Raw genomic sequence first — 20,386 nt, forward strand, 5'->3', positions numbered from 1 at the left:
TTAATATAATAATTTTATATAATTTAGATTATATTAAATACAACAAGTGTTTATATATATACACACATAGACATTTAAATCAGCTACATAAGACTTTATAGGGACAATTGGAGAGCTAAGTGAAGGACTATGTACTAGATAATAACATTGTATCAATGTTAAAATTCTTTTCTTTCTTTTTTTAAAGATTTTATTTATTTGAGAGAGAGAGAACACAAGCCCAGGGTTGGAGAGGTGGGGATGGGTAGAGGGAGAGAGACAAGCAGACTCCGTGCTGAGCAGGGAGCCCAATGCTGGGTTTGATCCCCAGACCCTGGAATCATGACCTGAGCTAAAGGCAGATGCTTAACAATCTGAGCCACCCAGGTGCCCTTCATTGTTGAATAAGGTAACTGTACTGTGGAAATGAAAAGAATCTTTTTTTTTTTTTAAGATTTTATTTATTTATTTATTTGACAGAGAGAGATAGTAAGCGGGAGAGAGAGCACAAGCAGGGGGAGCTGCAGGCAGGCGGAGGGAGAGGGAGAAGCAGGTTCCTGGCCGAGCGAGGAGCCCAATGTGGGACTCGATTCCCAGACCCTGGAATCATGACCTGAGCTGAAGGCAGATGCTTAATCAACTGAGGCACCCAGGTGCCCCAGGGGAATCTTTTAGTTCTTTTGAGATATACCCTCACGGGTACAGGGATGGAAGTGTCATGAAGTTGCATAGGTAAAGCACCTCATTCTCAAATGGTTAAATGATAATATGTGTAAGTATGTTACAGAGAGGTAAAGCAAATTTGAGACAATGGAAACAAGTGGTGAATCTAGGTGAAGCAGTGTTCATTTTATTTATAATTTTTCTTAAGTTAGAAATGTTTCAAAATAAAGAGTTGCAGAGGAGAGAAAAACATGTTGGATTGAATAAGAAAGGCCATGGAAAGTAGGACTGGGGTTGAGCTGACAACTTTCCGCATCTTTAGGACATCCTGGAGGGGATCCAGAAGGCAGAGGTGCACAGGAGAGTGGTTAGAAACAAATGACAGAAAACAGAACATCTGGGGCAGCATTGATTTAGGATGTGCAAGCTGTTGGATTTTAATGGTGCCGCTCTTGGTTTTATTTATTTATTTTTATTATTATTTTTTAAAGATTTTATTTATTTGACAGAGATCACAAGTAGGCAGAGAGGCAGGTAGAGAGAGAGGAAGGGAAGCAGGCTCCCTGCTGAGCAGAGAGCCCGATGTGGGGCTCGATCCCAGGACCCTGAGATTATGACCTGATCCGAAGGCAGAGGTTTAACCACTGAGCCACCCAGGCACCACCCCCCTTGGTTTTAAACACACATATAACATCATTTCATTTTACATCCATATTTGACACACAAAAACGGAGGTCATCAAATATAGTCATATCCATATTTGACACACAAAAATGGAGCTCTGTCCCAGTCCCACTCACTCAGTGGGGTGCATTGATGGGATTGTCTGGTACATGGGTTTTATTCCAAAGCCTCCCCTCAAGGGATTTCAATTCTGACTTGTTAATCTTGCCATGGAATCACAGTTTAATGATTGTGGGAGAGCACATTTAAGATCTCCAATGATCAGCAATGTGGCTTATTTTTTGTCAAGTGTGACTTTGTTGTTTTTATCTGATGCTCACCACACAGCTTCACACAAAACAGATTTGCTTCACTGTCTCCCCTCCCCCACAGCTCCTGATACAGATTTGTATTCCTGGCATTCTGCTCTTATTTGATGAGTTTTAGGAAGCCTCAATTCTTGTTTTGTCCCCAGGAGTAACTCAGCGACTGCTTTAAACTGATAACGACACGATTTTGCTGCCCTATAGACAGTCATTTAAACTCTGATATGTGGCCACTGCCTCGAAACTCAAGCAATGGAAATGACATCATTATCAGCCGACTCTTTATGATGAAAAATGACCCACATTAGGAAACAATCTGAACCCAAGGAAACTTAGGTGATCAATCATCACAATTATAATGTGCTGGTCTTTTATGTAAATCCAACCCACAGTGAAGCTGGGTTAGGGGTGGAGGAGTTGGGGGAGGAGAAATCCTGTGGAAAAGAACATTAGTACAATATAATTAAGCAAAAGGGAAAGCTTCAGATAATATATGTTTCTCAGGGGACCATTTCATGCCTTAGGGACCCTGACGGATCTAGGTGGAGATGGTTGCATCATCATCATTAAAAGCATTTGTTAAATGCCCAGAGCTACACAGAAATGGGCTGGGCTTTTTCTGTATGAAGTTGGAACAGGCTAAGTTCTCCCCTCCAGGAGCTGGAGCCCTGGTTGGGCTACTTAGTTGAAGAGCAGGGGCAGCGGCTCCCCTTGCCGCAGGGAGGCCATTAAGATTGCAAGAGGATAATGTTCCATCTGGTGGGGGCCGGGAGTGTCTGAATTCCCTCATTCTACTTTAGTCCCTTTGGACTAGTCCTTTTCATCACTGTATGGCCAGTGACATGCTTAGGGTGACCTGAGTATGAGGTGGAAAGGAAGGAGATTGTCACTGTCCACCCGAAAGATGGCAGAGGGCACAAGCCCTCGGCCTTTGGTGATGCATCTTGCCTATATTTGTGGGCACATATGATCACTTGCTCCTGGCCAGCATCACCTGGCCACTTGTGGTCTCTAGAGTTTGTGTTTTGTCTAGTTCCTTTTTCTCAAATCTAGTAAAGGTGGGAATATGTATGAATGTGTGAGGAGATGTAAGGGAGATTAAGAGGGACAGAGAGATAATTGATGTGGCTGTGCTGGTCCCAGGATATTGCAGAGAACAGACCTATCAAGGTGTCTCTAAGTTGCCTGTGCCCTTGGATACATGAAAAGCACCCGGAAGTAAAGGCTTAGCTTCATCATCCTTCAACAAAGACTCCAGAACCCATAGGCTTGTGGGCTAGGCTGGTGGCCAGGTAACCCTGGGGTAGTGAGTCCTGCCAGCAGGATCTCCATATCTTAGTCCCCGTCTGTGAATACTGGGTCCCTGTTAGCCCTATTTTTTTTCTGGAAAGAACTTTGTGTTCATTTCTCCCACACTTCCTGACTTGACCTACAAAACGTGTCGCATGTGCTCTTCTTATCCTAAAATCAGTGTTAAGTTATGAGGCCCTGGTCTACTTCTTTTTCTATTCTTTACTACTCTCCTGCACATTATAAAAACCTTTTCACCTACAGACAAGAATATCTGAGATTCCCTCCTAGGAATTTGTATTTGTTCCTTGTAGCTAAAGTTTTGCCATCCTATGGAATAAAAATGCTCCTGTTGGACAGTGCTTTAAATCCTTGGGTGGATTTGTGGATGGTGGACCATTTTCCACATGGCAGCTGAAGGCAGGTTTCACAAGGGTGAAGGGAAGAGCAGCCCAGGGCAGGAGCACCGCCCCAGCAAGGCAGGCAGGTTGGAGCTTCTGGGAGAGGGGGAGAGTGTAGGCCCAGAGCCTGGGAAGGCAGAAATCAAATATGAGAGGACTCCACGTTACTCCAACTCAGGTGCTGTTCTAAGCCATTACACCAATTGTGCCATTTAACCCCACAGCAACCTCACATGGACAGAGTTGAGATTCAAACCTCAGCAGCCCAACTTTAACCCCTGTCATTCACCATCACACTACACTGGAAAGAGGAGGAGCATCTGTGGGGAAGAAGCCTCCTGGGAAAGAGGTTCAGATGGCGGTCATCCAGCCCTGTGTCTAGACCATGGCACCTTAGTTGTCTGTGGCAACTCCTCCTACAACAGGAGACATGTGTGTCATGTTCATAGCAGGAGGCCACACCCCATCTGGAAAAACCAATGGCATGCCAGCAGAGTCCTCCCTCTGTGCTGGTGGGGTCAACTCCAGAGCAGCCATGGGAAGCTTACTATTGGCAGAAGCCAGGAACTCTCCCAGGGTGGCCTTTGGACTTGTAGCAGCTTCCTAATCTGACCCACCATGGCAAGTTAAACACTGTCAGCCATTGCCCAGCTGATTTGTCTATAGACATTAATGAAATCAAATCTTGGGATCTTGTGCATTCATTGGGCATGCTCTAGGTGGCCTCAGCTGTAGTCCAATGGCTGCTTACAAAGAGCTCCAGCAGTCACGTTAGCTCAGGGAGGGAGTTGTGTTGAGCATTTTCCCACTATGTGGAGGGCAGGGTGTATTTTCTGCTTGGGAAAGAACGTCTTTTATTCTGGGCTAAGAATGGGGAAAGAAAACCACTTTGGAACATGCCCTAAAAAAGATAGTCTCCCTGTGCTCCCTACAGTGACAGAGTCAAGGAGTTGGGCTTCTTTGGAAACTCTGTGTGGAGGCTCTGGCTCACCCTGAATGTCCACCACCTACCTCCACAGATTCAGGTCTGGTTGGGACAGGGCTCTGTGGGACCATTTCATAACTCTGGTTTAAATCATACTTTCTCTGATAAATAGTCCATACATGGTTACGAAGAGTCATTAATCTCCGTTAGTCTTCATTTTCCAGGTGGTGGAAAAGGGGAGAGGGACCAAACATCACTGGATCCATTTTATCTCTCTTTGTAGTACTATTCTTTGGACCAGCTCAGATCTCTTTTCCCCACTTAGCACAGAGGCAGCAAGACAAAGGGATTCAGCAAGTATTGTATTTGGAAGGGTAGAAATAATTTATTGTGGCTGGTAGAACCGGAGCTCATCTACCTCTGTAAAATTCCCATTCATTTATACCTTTGGTGAGACTACTATTTTATTTCTGAGGTCTATGGGACATGCTATCATTAAAATTGCCACAGTATGTATATTTACCTTGCTCACAAAGTAAATCACCCCTCATCTGCAGTCATTTCCTAAAGCTTACCAGTGAAGGGCCCTCCAGGAATTCTTGGACTGTTTCTTTCCACAAAGTCCTTTCACATCTGGCACAGATTCACAACTAGATTTTAAAACCAGAGACTTCTCATAGCCCATTCAACTTCAGAGCCTATGCGTTGGGCATATTTCTAAAAAGCGCTAGGTGGCGAGTGTGGGTAGGGGTTAGGTCCAGAGAACAAACTGAGTGGGTTGTAGTGCTAGGGACACTGGGGTCAGAGGATCTGGGATCAAGAAAGAGCTCAACCAAGTATTAGCTGAGTGAATTCACTTACAACTCAGAGTGTCAGGTTCTTACTGTGGAGATAACAATCTCTACCTTTGGGAAGGCTCAAGTTAAGAAAAGGTATGGGGAAGCGCGTTGGGAGCTAGAAAATCGTACACACGGGCAAAGGGTGGCTCCTGCACTTGAGTTGAATCAAATAGTTCTTGAAAGAAGACAGTCTAAGTCTGGAGCTTTGTTGAACAGATACTCCTTATTGATTTTTCTCTAATGGGATTTAATCTATACTCTGTTGTCTTGTGTCTAATTTTTTCAAAAGATAAGCATATTGAAAAGACCTGTGCTTTAAATTGTTCTGGGCAGGGTCCTGCACCTTGCTGTGGCTGATGTAGAAACTGGCCCTAGCCAGAGAATATCCTGTGTAGTCCAAGGAATAGGTGTTCCTGCCTAACTGCCATGGTGGACCCCTTTCTCTGCCGCGCCACATCCCACCCCTGCCAGGCCTTTGAGCTGCCTCATCAGTTGGCCAAAGTCTGTAGGGGCTGATGGCTGTGGTCACATCTGTGCTGAGAATTTGCAGGCCTTTTAGAAAGAGAGGTGGTTTGACATTTGGAGAATTATTATAATTTCTATCACTTACTGTTTACTGCATGCCAGGTGCTGAACTAAGCACTTTATATACATTAACCCATCAAATCTTCACAATAGCCCTGTGAAGCAGGAACTCTTAGCATCCTCATTTTAGAGATAAGGAAACTGAGCCTAGGGAGTTTTCGGTCAATTGTCCTAAGTCAACAGTTAATGTAGTGCAAATCAGGAGTCCCACGTGGGTCTGTCTGACCCCAAAGGCTGCTCTTAGCAGAATGCTTCTCCGGTACCTGCCTGGCCTGGGACTGGACCCAGCAGCCAGAGCCTCAGATCACATAGCAAGATCAAACTCAGCTCTAGCAAGGGTGTCCTCCTCTTGCTAAAGGAAGGAAGGGCAGAGGGCTGGGACTGCATTTGACTTCCATCTGTGGTCGTGATGTAGAAAACCTGACATCAGTCCCAGTCTGAAAATGCCACAAGTCAACTCAGCAGGTGTGTGGCTGTACCTTTCCTTCAAAGTCTATTTATTAAACATGTAACTGGCCATTTAAAACATTTCTTTTCAAAATAGGTACCCCCACATTTTTTGGCAGTTTAAAGGGCCAGGGTGAGCTACACAGATTATTACAACTCTTCTTTTAACTTCTTTGATTCTGACTTCTTACTGTTTATAATGTATAAGTTAATATCTAAAGAAGGAAAGGAAGAAAGAGAGAAAGGCAGAAAGAAAGAATGAATTAACAAATGAATAAAAGAAAAGAAAGGAGGAAAGTTTATTCAGGAAAGGTAAGTAATAGGAGAGAAGGAGTGGGAAAGCTGAGTGCAAAGTAGCACGAAACCAAAGACTTTTATGTCTTCTGAACCCACCCAATACCATCCCATAAATCTTGACATTATATTCCTCTAAATGTGTCAGAAATGCAACTGTGCTTGCAAATAATTGCTGCCATTGAATGAATCTCCCCTGGCATATCCTTTGGAGCTCAAAATAACCCATGTAACCAAAGAGTAAATCAGTGACTGGACGTCCAGTGCCAAGCATAATCTCAGGCAACATTTAACTAGGTTCAATATTTATTTCCCAGCCTTGAGTCCCTTTGAAATGATCTGGAATCAGTTCAGACAGGGCCAGCCCTAATTTTATGGTGCTCTTGGAACCCTTCCAGCAGCATGAGGGCTCAGATGTCAGGGAGTTCCAGAAAAACGAGATCCCTCACAGATTTCACAATTTAAGGCACCCTCCTTCCAATATTTTGTAACATGTGGGCCTTTTGACTGAAGATGCAACCTTTTGAGAGGACTTTGAGCAGCACCTCTAAGAAGCGTGCCTCACCCGTACCCCATCTCCCACATCATCTGTAAGGATGGGGAAAGTAAAATTTACCTGGTTAATAGCTTACATAAATAAAATCTCTGAATATCCACATGTGGGAAAAGAGTAGCCCTCAATTTATTACCCTTTTTTTCCCAAACAAATGACATTTTCCACACGATTAAGAAGGACATATTTGGGAAGCTTTAAGACACATTAAAACAGCTGATAACACTGCTCCAAGTTTAATGGATATAGGGACATGTCAAATAAATTGTGGCCAATTCTCAAGCTTTTGGATCTCAAACGCTCAATCAGTAGAAAACCAAGCAATTTTAGTGTACATCAGAGATAAATCTCAAGATGGTAGGATTGACTTTTAGCTCCCTGTTAAAGGGTATTGAACTGACATTGATTGACCCTACACTTAGCCAAAACATTTATTATAAAAGTCTGACACGGTTAAGTGAAATGATTGATACCACCCATTTGCCCTAAAATGTAGCCTTTCCCCTTCCTTAGTTGGGAAAAGAGTAAAGGACATCACCCGTAAAATTAAACATTTTCCTTTTCTTTATTTCTCCTTAATCTATAGATGATTAATGTCGTGCTTCAGAATAACCGTGTGCATTCTGGGGTCTGAGATAGCCAGGTTCATATCCTAGGAAATTCATTACCAGCTTTTGAGCCAATTTTTAAGCTCCTCTATAAGCAGTTGCCTTATCTATAGAATTGGGAGGATTGGAATTACATACTGTACTTAAAGCAATTAGTAAAGCTCCCAGACTCCTACTCAAATTCTAGTTTTATTATTGTTGTATTATTATTATTATTATTATTATTTATGTTGACTTCTCACTTCATGATTCCATAAGTTATGCTATTAGCAGAGGTAATAACTACAGTAATAACTATTGGCACTTTGTTGATACCTCCTAGGTACCAGGCACTGAATGTAATGCTTTTAATTCAGTTTCTCATTTAATTCTTGTAATCACCCTCTGAGGTAGGTGCTATTATTATCCCAGTCATTAGAAATTAGGAAATTGAGGTTCAAGGAAATGAGTGACATTGCTTCAGATCACACAGTTGGTCAGGATCCAGACACACTACATTACCCTGTCCTCCCTGCCCTAAGTCACATAGATTCTTGCTTTTTGTGCTGTTATACTCTTAGAGGAACAGAAAACTGTAATAATCTGGGGGAAGTCACTTTCTCTTGACCTTAGGTCTGCCATCTGTCAAATGAAAAGCATTGGTAATGGATTGTATCAGACATTTTAGGATTCCAGGATTCTAATAGAATCAGTTGTTGTCAAGGGAAACAGCTGAGAAAATGTGTAAATGATTTTATAAATGTTGGAAAAGGAGGCTATGTAATGTATGGCAAGTTCTGCATGGTCACGCCTTCAGTCAAGCTGGAAGGAGGAACGGTTTTGTACTTTCCATAATGGCTTAATTCCCTCTCCTTCGGCTCTCCTTTCAAAACTCTGCTATGGAGTAAGCTGTCCAGTCACCCAGATGTGCCCTCCCACAGTGTACGTGGTCAGTCTAGCAGAACCTAGCACTGTCCTTGAATTGGACCAACCTTAATTTTCTGCTCCCAACCTTGATTCCTCTGAGACATTTCACAACGACCCCTTCTTCCCAAATCCTAAAATATATTCTCCTGCCATTCTGGGAATAATGTTGTGATTAAAAATGTATTTATATTTGGTCCTCACACTTCAGTGTGGACATAAAATAAAACCACTGATCACTGTTGTTGCAGGGTTAGAGTGTTTAAAATATTTCATAACCTGGCCACAAGCTAAACAGTTTCCAGATATAGCTTGTTTTGAGGCTTGGTCTTCCAGGGTGGAGAAGGTGGGCAAAAGTAGGAAGAAGTAGATGGAGGATAGAAGAATCTGGAGGTGATGGAGGGAACTCTGAGCCTCAACTGACTGGACCCAAGTCCTGGGCATTTCATTTCCTGACAACCTGCTGCTGAGGTCTAGTGCTGTGGCATAGTCACAGTGTCCTAGCTTTGAGCCTGCATTCACCTCTTCCACACAGCAGTCTGCTGGTCCTGGCCTTCCAAACCACTGTTTCTTCTGGTGGTGTGAAGGACATGCAGAGATATTACATATGCTGGGCTCTTCAAAAGGAGCCAGGACTCCACATTTTGGCCTGCCACTCTTTGGGGTTCACACTAAGGAAATGGTGAGAGAAAGAAAAAATCTGCCTTTAGTTCCTGTGCTTGTCCTTTTATAATGTGTTTATATACCCTATCCTGTCGGGAGGATCATTTGATTTCCCCAGTAATTTCGATCGAACCAGAGATCATTGCAGGGAAATTAGCATTGGTTAAATAACTAATTGACTCTAAGGAGACAAATTGCTAAAGTGGCTAAATTAGAAAAAAAATTTTTTTTAATGTGTTTGTTTTACTTGACCTTAATGTATAGACACAGATCAAGTCTCTGGAGTCAGGCAGATGCCTGACAAGAGACTCCCGTTGACCATCTCATGCCTTCTGCCAATGTGAGGAGTATAAACAGAAAATCTCAATTGGGTGAAGCCTTTTAGGAATGAAGGAGGAGGACATGAATTTATGGTGTGTTTTATGAAGTATTCTTTCAACATCACATATCAGAAACTAAGAAAACTCTTAATCTGAAAGTAACTAGCTTGATGGTTTACATCTACTCATTAAAGGTCAGTCAAAAGTCATTCATGGTTGGTATTTTCCATGCGAGGATTGGAGTTCAGTTGTTAAGCATGATTTGCTGTCCTTTAAATATTACTTACCAAAAACGTGACCCAGTTTTTCAGGGAAAAGGTACAAAAGAAATCCAAATCTTGATTTTCTTCTGAGGTCTCCCTAACTTTGCGGTTCAAGTCTTGGAGATTTTACTAAACCTGTTTTTCAGGGATTTGAAATCTCTCATAAAAATTAACTGCAGCTTTTATGCAAGTTAAAAACAGAATTCATGTAGTTCTTTTAAAATCTTGCAGGTCTTTAAAAGGAGGACTAATAAAAATATACCTTCCAAATGGCTTTTCCTGTGGCTGTGCGGCCTGTTTAAGGACCCATTACAGTTCAGCAGCTCATCTTACCCCTCCCCCCGACACGGTGGCACAAAGTATTTCCAGTTTTACTCAGAGCTCTCAATGGAAAATGTCAGCCATTATTTGTTTATTTTTTTCCTTTCTGAAGATTGAATTAAGGAAAGGTATATGGTAACTTCACAGTTTAGAGCTTGAATTCCTGGGTGGATTGCCACACTACTGAGGTCTTACTCACCCTGTGCTCAAGACCAGCTCATGTTGTCCTTGGAGCCTAGAGCCTAGAACATCAATCTCATCCTTCTAGGCTTTGCAGACCAGGCTACCACACAGAACAACCTGGTTTCTTTTGTACCCCAGTAACAAAAGGAGGATGTGGTTCCAAGGTCATATGTCATATACCTGTCTAGGGTCAGTCTAGCCCAATGGGAAGCTGAGAAAATACAAGTATGGTTGCAGCCTACTTTAATCATTCTCAAGGAAGGGCAGGAGGAATCTCTGTCACTCTCTGCAGACAATAGCCTCTTTGGACTCTGCTTAGTACAACCTCTGTGCTTTTGTCTTGTCTTAGAGTGATGTTACCAGCCCCTACCGTCTGCAGCATTATGGAAATGCACTAAGATTAGCTCTTTGGTGGAAGGAGAGATTATATTACAGAAAATGCAAAGATTCTTTCATTCAGTTATTTATTCATTTAAACATATAGTAAACATGTACCATGCCCAGTGTACAATTCTAGGTACTAAAGTTAGGAGCCAAAGATATAAGCCTTGTTCTCATGGAGCTGAACCTCTAGATGAGGTGAAGCATGCAATTTTAACACAGTGTATACAGTAAGTAAGTCAGTACTAAGACAGGGTGTTGGGGGGCAGAGGAGCAGCATCTAACCCAAGGTGGGGAGGGCTTTATGGAAGACTTCCTGGAGGGTGTAACTCTTGGGTGAGGTTGGAGCAACAGATGCAACAGAGAGTCCTAGCGTAGTAATTATAATAAACGATTCATTTCCAGAAAAATGAGATTTTGATGACTCTAATTTAGTCCCAAAGTACCAAAGCCTTTTAGGATATAGCTTGGTAGCTTTCCTTTCTAGCTGTTTCCTTGAGGAAGATGACACCCAGTATGGTCTCTATGGGACTTTATCTTGCTTATGATCAAAACCCAAAATATTAGATTACGACTTTGCCAAGCTTGGATTCCTGTCCCCACCCCCTATTATTTCTAGATGTAGGACTAACTCGGTCACTGCTTCTTGGCAAGGCCACAGTCTGGCACAATGAAGGATCTCACTGGAGATGCCACTCTGGAAGGTGGACTCTCTTCGTGCCCTGTTTTGAGTATTGTGCTTTAATTGTGTCATGACTGTATTTTCCACAGAATAAAAAAGAAGTAGTGTATGGTATCAGGAGGGTCCCCTTCTTTCAAAGCCAAGACAGAAACCTCAATGATGTTGCCTTCCAGACAGAGCAAAGCTTCTTTAGTCTGAAAGAGAGGAATCTGACAGCTTCACTGGTCTGTGACTCAGCTGAGAGCCTAGCAACTAGCAAGGGATAAAAACCCACATGTTTTCCTCTAAAGAGCAGCCCAGGTTCCCTTGAGCCCTGAAACTTTCTTCCTGATTTTCAAGGCTTGGTTGTCTTATTTCCTGTTTCCTTGTTTCTTGTTTCTAATATTCCTCAAACTGGAATGTTAGAGAATGAAGCAGAGAAAGGAGAGGGGATGAAAGTATTGGCTTCTAGAGGTAGCCTGTAAAGGCTAGAGCCACTGTGCAGATGGTAGCATATAGGGAAAAGGAGACCCATGGAAAGTGGAGATATGAGAATTTAAAAAGTAAGGAAGTTTTGGCCAACAGGGCTGGGGTGAAAATTTGGTGTGACCTCTGTTCAGTGAGTCTTGTATTCTTCTTTGCTGACATTTTGTCCACTTAAAAAATGCATTAGTATATACTTAGTTTATAACTGACATGAAAATTGTGGTAATTTGTGGTAGTAAAGGATTTTCTCCAGTTACTTTATAAGTCATTACAAAGGTATTGGTGTCCTTGATGAGAAACAAGGTGGAACCTTTTTCTTCTAAGTAGTCGTAAAGGAAAGAAGCGTGGCTCAATGAATGAACAGCAGATTGTGTGTCAAGAACCTATACTGTTTCTGTCTTTGCTTCTTGTAACTCAGAAAATAATTCTCTCTTCCCATTCTTTTTGCTTTAAAATGTGGCTAGTGGTCCTCCTGGAAACATCTGGATGAGACACATGTGTAATGGAGGTATGTGTGCAGGGAGGTTTTTAGGAACATATGGTATGTTTACCTGACACTTGGGAAAGGAAGCTCAGGCCATCAGTGAATCTCAGGTGACCTCTCAAAGGTAACTGGAGAATGAAGGAGTGGGGAGACTGAGGCACAGCAAGGTCAAATAACCCTGCTAATGAACGTGTATGCCATTCACATTTGTTGACCCGCCCTTTAATTTTTATGCATTCCTTAATTTTATTTATTACATGTTAAAATTCTTCTCTTGACATTGCATTTGAAATTATTTTATGGCTGAGGCTTTGAAGGTTTATAATGCAGTGGCCTCCTAATGGCAGGTCAGTCAGAAAGACTTTCCTTTGGCACTGTTTCCCAATGATCTAACTAAGCCACTTAAAACTTTACATGGGAGTCTGGAGAAATGCTTCAGTTCTGTCCTGGAGCTGATTGGCTGAGGTGACCTCAGCCCCTCAGAGAAACGTTAGGAGCAATGACTGCCATAGCCACACTGCTTTTGCAGCAGAGAGGGTACATGCTGGGGATTTCTCTGGCTGATGCTTCTGTGCCAAGTTTCACATGGCCTCACTTACTACTTAGGGGTTGAGAGAACCATAGTGAACCCAAGCGTGATGATTGATTGACTGTCTGGGAGCTCTTTTCACACATTGTCACCACCTGCCCTCCTCCCTCCATGCCCTGCAATCTAGCAAGGTCATTCCCATAAAGCCCTTTGAGAACTTCGAACAAATATATACATCCATTTGTTTTATATCCATTCACAAATATTGGGCACCTATTAAGTGTCTTGCTGCATGCCAGACAAAATGGTGAGTATACACACGTGTAAAACACAATCCCTACTCATCAAAGGAGTAAATACCATCATGTAGATGAGGTATAAGCTCATAGAATAAGATAAAAAATGATAGAGAAAGCGTTCAATGCAAGTATATTGTACAGTAGCCATGAGAATATGGAACATGGGGAGGAAGATGGACGTTACTGATGACAGAAGTGTGTTAAACTCTCATCCCTGCCACTTACTAGCTCTATAACCACAGTGTCCTCAAATGTAAAATAGATGAGGATAGCTGCAAAAATTAAATAATATGAACTGCTTATCACAGGCCCTGATATGCAGTGAATACTCAATACATATCTACATACCTATGTAAAGACTACTGTTACAGAAGTCTCCCCTTACCTGTGGGGGTTATGGTCCCAGACCCTCAGTGGATAGTACCAAAGCCTGTATGTGTGATTTTTTTTTCTTATACATACATACCTATGATAAAGTTTAATTCATGAATAGGCACAGTAAGAGATTGATAATAATAATTAATAACAGAATAGAACAATTATAAAAATACACTGTCATAAAAGTTATGTGAATGTGATCTCTCTCTCAATGTCTTACTGTGCTGTGAGGTGAATGACGTAGGCATTCTGACATAGCATTAGGCAACTGCTGACCTTCTGATGATATGTCAGGAGGAGCATCATTTTCTTCTGGACCATGGTGGATCGCAGGTAACTGAAACTGGAAAACAAAACCGTGACTAAGTGGAGACTACTGTATTATTATGTTGTTATTATTGTTATTATTATTATTATTATTATTATAAGAGCTATAAATTTCAGAGAAGGAGGAGCTCACAGCAGGCTGAGATGAGAGGAAAAGTCCTATAAACTAGGAAGAAGTGGGTCCTTGAAGAATGAGTTCAAATTAGACTAGGCTGGAGTAAGGAGACACCACTCAGGCAGGAGAGCCAGAGTCTAGAGGCAGCAATGGATGGGCTTTCTGGGAGAATTCACTGGAAGGGCCTGTGAGGGGGTTATGGGAGATGAGGTGCAGGCAGATTTTGGCAAGAGGAAAGCCTCCCTTTCCTTGACCAGATGGCCCCCACTGGCCTTGGTCTGCTTTCCCTCATCTGACTGACACCCAGCTGGAGGAGATCTAGGCTGTGGGCTTTTGGAACATTTTTCACACAGTCATTGCTGGCCACAACTTAGCAGGTACAGATCTCCTACTCCACTGTAAGTAACCTCATGACTAATAATTGAGAATCTTGTTGCTGCTTTTGTTGTTGTGGGGGGAGTGGAGATACCAGATATGTTAACTGAGAAAAACAAGTGGGCAGGTAAAAAAAAAAAAAATCATGGAAGTAAAACAGCATCTGTGATTTTCTTATGGATCTTCCCTTCTCCTTCCATAAGCACCTATAAAGTTCTGCTCACTTATGACTTTGGAAGCCTTAACATTAGAAAACATCTCCTTTGGGGCATCTGGGTGGCTCAGTAGGTTAAGTGTCCAACTCTTGGTTTTGGTTCAAGTCATGATCTCAGCGTCCTGGGATCAAGCCCCATGTCATGCTCCATGCTTAGTGGGGTCTCTGCTTGAGATTCTCTTCCTTTCCTTCCCTCTCTGCCCCTTTCCTCTCAAATAAATAAATAAATAAATAAAAAAGAAAAAGAAAATCATCTCCTTCCTACAAAGGGACTCAGCAAATGTTATTGATACTGTTAGTGTATTTTCAGTTTGGTGTCCATTACAGTTGTCTTTTTTTTTTTTTTTTTTGCTGTTTCTTACTAATAACATATAGTGGTGAGTTTCCCCTAGCCCTAGAAAGCCCAAAAGGCATTAGGTGCCTCCATTACCATTCACAGACCTGCTTAGCTGAATGTGAAGAAGGCTGCTACAGCCAAATTGCTATTTTGAAAGAATGATTATGTGTCCCTTGGGAATTTTTTGAAGTGTGTTTCTTGATAGCCTCTTGGAGAAGAGAAGCGATAGTACATTTCCCATCCAAATAGGTATGGAAAGCTCATTGCAAATGAGTTTCTGAAATTAGGGGTCAATAAAAGCTGGTACCTGGGCCATCTGTCTAGTGCTTTTCTTAAAATAGGATAATGGAAATAGCTCAGTTCCTAATGTGCATGCTTAACAGCCCCTCCCTTGTTCATTTTAAAAAGGAGTTAGTGTAGCCTTTGGAAGTGTCACTGAGACTCCTTAGGTCAGAGAGAATCAGCCTGCAAAATCCATGGGTTTCAAACTCATTATATATTAGCTACAAACTAGAGAGACCAAGCTATCTGGTGCAAGAATGCTATTGTATTCTGTCTTACCCCCATGATTCATGTTGTGCAAACAGAGAAAATAGGATGTTATTTACCTCCTGATCTCTTGGGAAGAGGAAGCTCTGTCCAAGAAGAACATGTAGGGGATTGTTTCAATTTTAAATTTGTAAGTTAGTATTATTTAATTTATGTCTTCTATTTTTAAAATAATTGTTTCCTTTGTAACATTGGCTTCAGGCACAATGACAAAGAACGAACATTGTCTAATAAGTAAGATGTTAAACAGCAGCAGTGATTCAGCTAATTGATTTCAATACAGAAACATGGTGTTCTTGGTTTTTTCCAGGGAGAGGGGATTTTCCCAAATGAATGGCCCCTAAACTTCATGTCTATTTGAGAGGGGTGGGGATTCTGTATCATTATTAAAAAGACAAGTGCTATAAACTTAATAGACTTCTTAGTGACTCAACGTTAACTAACCCCAAATCAGTCAGTAGATCTGTGAATAGGAAAGAGACAACCTTCTCTGTTAGAAATGTGTTAATATTTATTGTGCTATGGGGGTTGGGTTTTCTGGGGCGGCTCTACTTGTAGCAAAAATTATAGGAAAACCTTTAGGCAGAGTCTTGGGAAGAAGTCTATAGTCCCACTTTACCAACACCGTCCAAGAAATAAAAAGAAGGCATTACTCTCTCATGTGTGATGTAGGGGTCTCTTCAAGCCTTTCTCAGAACAACATCTGCCACAGGAGACTGGCATCCTGTTTGCCAAAGGATTTGTGGTGAAAGAAGTCCCAAGGATAGACCCATCAGAGGGGAACAACACAAAGTAAAACACTTCTTTTTAGAACTCAACTATCTCTTGCATAAAATAAGCCATGCTTTGGATTTTTAACGTTCTTCTTTTTATCATCACCTCTTTCAGTTGCTAGTCCCTGACAAAACAAGCAAGTGCTGGTATGCTAGACCTCTTTGGGTAAATAGTTAAGAATGACTGCAAGGGTTAGCCTTATATCCTGAGGTGGTTATTCCATTTTCTTAGAATCTTAGGTCAAGAGCTCTTAAAACAGTTTCTTTCTCAAGAACACACTTTGGTCTGCTTCTCAAATTTGTCAGGTCCTGGTGTTGAATTTATAGTCTCCTTGGGTCCCCACTTTTTTTCCCCTCTTTCTGATCATTTTTCTCTTGGTTTTTATTTTCTGCTTCCATGTCACAGCAAGCATCAAGTTGTTTCTCCTGTTATTTCTGTGGCTTCTGTCAATTTCTCATAACACATCAACCTAAGACTAAAACTTAAGTCCCACATCTATAGGTTAGTGTGTCTATACACAAAATATAAAGATAACATTCTATTGTATGTAGGAAAGGAGACTCTGGATCACAATTACAAAAAGAAAGTGGGTCCCCTGCTACAGTGACCTATTAAAAACCCATCACCAGTATTAATTGGTGCAGTTCTCTTGGAAAACAATTAGATGATGTCTGTCACATTAGAAATTGCACATGACTTTTGACTCAACAGTTCCACCATTAGGAATTTATCTTATTGTTATAAGCTTGGCATACCTAAAGACATACACAGGAATTTCATTGGACATTGTTTGCATAAGAATAAAAATGAAAATGACTTAAATATCTCAGAAAATAGGACTGAATAAGTAAATTATGAAATAGTTTTACAATATTATATTATATAGTAGTTAAAAGGAAATAGATCTATTTAGGCTGATATGGAAAAATAGTGTGGATTAGGTGAATCTGAAAGTTTCAGAACTTTTCACATAAAATGATTTCATGTATGTTAAAAAGAACAGTGTAATATTGCATTATAAAGTATGAAATAAATATATATGAGTCCATATGATATAAAGAATTAAAAGGGACATTTATGAAAAAACTAGTGAAATCTGAATATGGTCTATAGTTCAGTTAATGATAATAGGAGTATATCAGTGTTAATTTGTTAGTTTTGACAAATATATTACGACTATGGAAAATATTAACAGTGGGGGACTTGGATGGAAATTCTCTGTAATATATATATTATTATATATATAAATAAAATTTCTATAAATCTAAATTTTTTTTTAAGTTTATCTTAAGAAGGAAGTGGAGGGGCTTGAGAACATATAATAAACATATAAACATATAAATAGAAATTTCTGGAATGGTATCCAAGTAGTTCCTAAAACCACTTACCATTGGGAAGTAGCATTGAGGCCTAGGGGGTGGGGGTATGGGAAATAACAGAAAGAGAGGGAGAGGAGGGTGAAAGTGGGAATTCTACCTTTTCACTTTTATCCCTCTTCACTATTTAATCTTTTCCCTCATGTTTGACATTTATAAGCTCACCATGTTTATCAGACCACTTTTATCCCTCAGCTTACTCTCAGCTCATCTTTTTGAAACAAAAGAGGAGATACGTCGTTCAGCTATTGTGCTGGGGAACGTCTTAGGGCCTATAGCTCTGTGCAATTATATTAGTTTAAATTCAGTGTTTATGGCTGCCATATGATGAATCTTCTACTATACATCTTACATCCTAAGGTTTGAGTGTCTCTTCAGATTGTAACTTGCCATGTTAGTCGTAGGGCACCAGTTCTTCAAATCAACAATCCTTGCTTGAGATCTATTCTAGTGAAAAACACTTATGTACTTATGTATATCCCTATCACCTTTTTTTAAAAAATGAATTTTGCATTTACGTTGTCATATCCAACTCACTGTAGTAATAACAGAAAAGTTTTCATTCCACACTGATATCATCTTGAGATCATAGATTGGTTCATCAGAGAACTTCCCAGAAAAAATCACTTCCATTTAATTGTGTAGGCGGTGGAGAGAAGGATTATGTCAACTAGAGAAGATTAAACCTTCAGCTGTATAGAAAACAGTAAAACAGATAATGAAAGTGAAAGCCAGTTCATATAATTTAGCTCATAAATAGAAGTCAATCTGAGACAACCTTTCCTACCTCCTTTCAAGAGGCAATTAAGATTATAATGTTCAAAATGTAGGGTTGAAGTCAAGAATTTTTGAGAATGTTTATGAAGAAACAGAGGTGCATAGACCTTGCCTCGTGATGGGGTCGAGGAGGGAGTAAGAGGAGTATGTTTGTTTAAAGAGGACTTACAAGGAAAGGAATATGATATGATGTCCCACTTCCATGAGGAGTATTTATATGTTAATGGAGATACTTTGAAGTAGAAAATTATCTTGGTGTTTGGCTAAAATCAGTGAATTGTGTACTATGTTTTGAAGGAAAAAGTTTAAAAAGCTCACAGAAGCTAATTTCTTAAACATAGACTTTTGTGGAGATTTGTCAAGTTTTCTTCATAAATCCATTTTTTGCTTTGATTCTTGGGTTAGGCTGATAGTGTTTTGTTTCTTGGTTTCTTTATATTTAAAGTACATGCCTAGTAACTATGTATTCTTAAAAATATCTATTCTGACAATCTTTTTTTTTTTTTAAGATTTTATTTATTTATTTGATAGAGATCACAAGTAGGCAGAGAGGCAGGCAGAGAGAGAGAGAGAGGAGGAAGCAGTCTCCCCACTGAGCAGAGCCAGATGTGGGGCTTGGTCCCAGGACCCTGGGACCATGACCCGAGCCGAAGGCAGAGGCTTTAACCCACTGAGCCACCCAGGTGCCCCTATTCTGACAATCTCTCTTTAGCCCATAAGCAATAAATAAAATTATTGCTATGGTTGGATTTAGGTCTACCATTTTATTATTTTTGTTTTGTTATCTTTCTGTTCTTTCTCTTTTTCTCTCCTTTAGAAGTATTTGAATTGTTTAAAAATGTACTTTAGAGCCACCTGGGTGGCTCAGTCATTAAGTGTCTGCCTTTTGCTCAGGTCATGATTCCTGGGTCCTAGGATAGAGCCCCACATTGAGCAAATTGGGCTCCCTGCTCAGTGAGAAGCCTGCTTCTCCCTCTCCCACTTCCCGTGCTTGTGTTCCATCTCTCTTGTTTATCTCTGTCAGTTAAATAAATAAATAAAATCTTTTAAAAAATGCACTTATAATTATCTGTTGTATTTTCAGATATACCTCTATGCATTGTTTTTAGTGTTATTCTAAAGATTATGATACACATACTTAAGTTTTCACGTTCTACTACATAGAGTTAATGTTGTACAATTTCATTGTAGAATGTAGAAACTTTACAACAATGTAAGTCCATTCTACTATCCTATCTTTTGTGCTGTAATTATCATACATATTTTATCAATATAACTTATGACCCCAATAGATAATATTATTTTTTTTTTGTTAAGCACGTATGAATTTAAAATAAAGGGGGAAACTTTCTTTGTATTTACTCAGATATTTACCATTTTTGATGTTTTACAGTTTTTATTGTACACTTGAGTTTTTATTTGGTACCATTTCCTTTCAGCCCGTAGTTTCCTTTAGCTTTTCAACATATCAGCTGACAATAAATTCTCTTAGTTTTATTTTATTTTATTTATTTTAATTTAATTTAATTTCTTTTAAGATTTTTATTTATTTGACGGAGAGACACACAGTGAGAGAGGGAACACAAGCAGGGGGAGTAGGAGAGGGAGAAGGAGGCCTCCCACCAAGCTTGGAGCCTGATTTGGGGCTCGATCCCAGGAACCTGGGATCATGACTTGAGCTGATGGGCAGATGCTTAACAACTGAACCACTCAGATGTCCCGCTTAGTGTATTTTATATCAAAATGTCTTTGTCTTCATCCTTGAAAAATATTTTCACTGGATACTGAATTCAGGATTAATAGTTTTTTCATGACCCCACCCCCGACCTGTTCTTTAGAAAAAAGTCCCACTTTCTTCCAGCTGTCATAATTTCTAATGAGAAGTCATTCCATTTGTATCATGGTTCCTATATGTAGTGTATTTTTATCTTACTGTTTTTAATATTTTTTCTTTATCTTTGGTTTTCAGCAATTTGGGTATAATAAAACTGGGCATAGTTTTCCTGTTTGGAGTTCACTGAGCTTTTCGGATCTGTGAATTTAAGTCTTAACAGCAAATTTGTAAGATTTTCAGCCATTATACCTTTGAATATTTTTA

The sequence above is a fragment of the Lontra canadensis genome, unplaced genomic scaffold (genome assembly GCF_010015895.1).
Source record: "Lontra canadensis isolate GAN:19392208 unplaced genomic scaffold, GSC_riverotter_1.0 scaffold4, whole genome shotgun sequence".
Classification (NCBI taxonomy): Eukaryota; Metazoa; Chordata; class Mammalia; order Carnivora; family Mustelidae; genus Lontra; species Lontra canadensis.